The following is a 3,240-nucleotide window of genomic DNA, read 5'->3' on the forward strand; positions in this document are numbered from 1 at the left end:
TAGCTCAGAGTGGTCTAATAGATAGCAGCAGATGGATCTGGAGTCTCTGTGGAGAAATGACTAATCCCACAACCTGTAGGATTGTTCCCTGTGCATTTCGCTTTGGCATCTTTCAGAGCAGTAACCAAAAGAAGGGAATCCAGCTGCCAGTATATCTAAGCTGCTCTTTTGTACATAGAACTCAGGAGCTGAGCCTTACTAGATGCATAGTAGTTGTTTTATCCATGCAAACTCATCACTTTGGTTCTGTAAAGTATAAAAATTAGAACTCTGCAAAGTATTTAGGCTCATTGACATAAGAAGTGTTATTCATGGTCTCTGCCACCCTCTGCAGATAATTTCTTTGCTTTCCAATTATATTAGTCTGCTCATACTGCTGTACAGATATCATAGGCAAGGCAGATCGAATAATAGAACACATATTCACAGTTTGGACTGCTAGGCCTTCAAGATGAAGACACTTGTAAGGGCAGGTTCTGATTGGAACATTTTTCTGTCACTGTCTCTTTATAGGGCAAGAGGAGAAGACAAGACAAAGTTCTTCTTTTTTAAAGAACATGAATCCCATCCTGAGGTCGTAGACTACCTGACATAAACTGGGTTATCTCCCAAAGTGCTCACCTCTCGAAATCATTAGAAGGCGGGTTAAAACTTCAATGTATAAACTTGAGAACATAACCCAAACCAAAGTGACAATATAACTTTGAATATGAGTTCTCTCGGCATTATCTAATACTTTTTACTGATTCTTTGTGAGTTTCACATCATGCACCCCAGTTCTGCTCATCACCCCGCCCTCTCATATTTGCATTCATCCTTGCAACTTCCCCCACAAACTACAATACACAAGCAAGCAAACAACAGATTCAGACATGGTCCTTGGAGGTAGCTCAGGCCAGGACCTCTGCATGGCCCCAGGTGGCAAGGCTGCTACTCATAAATGCCTACTCCTCTCCAGGGGTTTCAGTTCCACCTCTCTTCATAGTGTTCAAGCTGCTTCACTTCTTTTTATCCCCATCTGACCACCGTATACTCTCACATTGTGGTGGCTCCCACTGCAGCTTGGCTACATAGTCGTTGGTGCCCTGGATGAGATCTTTCATCCATGCTGTGAGGCTTGGCATGGTGGCAAGTGAGTGTCTACAGCCCAGATTTGCCGGATGCTGGAGGGCAGGTCTGTGGGTGACATGGTGGTCCACAGGTCTTTCTGCCTGTCTTCCTCCTCCTGCACTGCTGCCTGGACTTGTTTTGATTTGATTTTTGTGAGGCCTAGGCATAAGATAGCTTTGGTCACCAAGCCAAGCATCAAGCTAGGATGAACAAAGGACTGCCATTAGCTCTGCCCCTGACTGATAAAAAACCCACCACTACCAGGTGTCTCTTTGCCCATTGCAGGAGATGGGGGGGGGGTGCAGTGTTGCAACATTTTTCAAGGAATCTTCTACTTCTCATTAGTACAGTCTTAGCACATCATTTTGACTGGATTAAGAACAGTCTTGAGCATGGGTAGAGCATTGCTTACTCCTGTCTTTGAGTTCAGTCTCTGCTTCTTCCTTTCTTCCTATTTGTCTACTTCTGGGCACAATGGGGTGACTACTCCCTCGCTTCAAAGGGCTTCATACGTGCACATGTGCCTACCACCTTCATTTATATATCTTTTATATTCAATATACTCCAATGTATATTTCCCAATATTCTTTCTTGATTTTCAGGTGTATATACCTAACTGCATCCTTGCTGTCTCAATTCACTGCCCGATTAATACTTCAAATGACAAAGTTTTCCAAATCACTTAACTTATTCCATGAAACCCATATCTTCTTTACCTAATGATTCAAGTAAAATCTGACCATGACCTTAACTTCCCTCTTTCTCACTCCCTAATAGCTTCAGTTGATGATCTTGCTAGTCCTGTTTTATCATCAGTCTGGATTCTCCACTGTCACGGTTTTGATGTCAAATGGCCCATCAGCCTCACATGATTGAACACTTAATCCCCAACTGACCCTGCTGCTTGGTAGGGTGGGGAGTGTGGTTAGTGAGGATGAGTCACTTGGGGCAGGCCTTTGAGGGTGATAGTTGGGCCTGCTTCTGAACTGGGCCCTCTCTACTTGATGGTCAGTACTTAGAAGAAGCCCCAGCTGACATCCTACACCAGACCACCCCAGCAGCCATGCCTTTTCTGCCTTTACCTTAAGCTGAGCAAAAACTCTAAAGCCACTTCTGTATGATATACACTGTCACAGCAATGAGACAAGTGTGCTATAGTCAATTTCCACAGCCACCCTCACAGGAGTCAGCAACCTTGCACTTTCTTCTCATCTGCTTTCTAAGCAGTGACTAGAGTGATAGTGCATGATTTATTTTAATAAGTGCTATGTGCTGCCATTTGATGAAGTAACTAGGTGTTCTTTCCTCCTTCTTAGATTTTCCTCCTCCTAGTACCCAGTACAACTCTCTTTTCATTTCTTTCTTTTAAATAGAGTCTGACTATGTCTGGCCCAGAAATTAAAATGTAGATGAGACTGACCTCAAACTCACAGAGCTCAGCCTGCCTTTGCCTCCTGAGTTCTGGGATTCAAGGCTAAACCAGCATGCCTGGCCCTACAAAAAGCTCGTGACAGGCACTTTCCACTATTCTTACAATGAAGGGTAGTGTCTTTCACATGACTTCTGTCCCAGTGCACTGTGGCCCTGTCTTCGGTTGTCATTTTCTTCTTTCTCTCTGGGTTCCCTTCACGGTGACCTCACAGCACTTATTAACAGTCTTTCCAGATTTTTACCAATCCTAAATCTGATAGAGGACTAATATCCAATATATACAAAGAGCTCAAGAAGCTGGACTCCAGAAATTCAAAAAACCCCATAAAAAATGGGGTACAGAGCTAAATAAAGAATTCTCAACTGAGGAATATTGAATGGCTGAGAAACACCTGAAAAAATGTTCAACATATTTAGCCATCAGGGAAATACAAATCAAAACAACCCTGAGATTCCACCTCACACCAGTCAGAATGGCTAAGATCAAAAATTCAGGTGACAGCAGATGCTGGCGAGGTTGTGGAGAAAGAGGAACACTCCTCCATTGCTGGTGGGATTGCAAGCTTGTACAACCACTCTGGAAATCAGTCTGGTGGTTCCTCAGAAAATTGGACATAGTACTACCAGAGGACCCAGCAATACCTCTTCTGGGCATATACACAGAAGATCTTCCAACTGGTAATAAGGACACATTCTCCA

The 3,240-nt window shown here is 43.5% G+C and overlaps 1 non-coding gene across 1 annotated transcript; it reads right to left on the reverse strand.

The window, feature by feature from the left end:
• Positions 1 to 1,260: 1,260 nt before the first annotated feature.
• Positions 1,261 to 1,400, reverse strand: LOC115065048. Its single transcript, XR_003844847.1, has one exon. It is a non-coding gene; the product is annotated as a small nucleolar RNA SNORA48 (small nucleolar RNA).
• Between the last annotated feature and the right edge of the window lie 1,840 nt (positions 1,401 to 3,240).

The sequence above is a fragment of the Mus pahari genome, chromosome 11 (genome assembly GCF_900095145.1).
Source record: "Mus pahari chromosome 11, PAHARI_EIJ_v1.1, whole genome shotgun sequence".
NCBI lineage: Eukaryota > Metazoa > Chordata > Mammalia > Rodentia > Muridae > Mus > Mus pahari.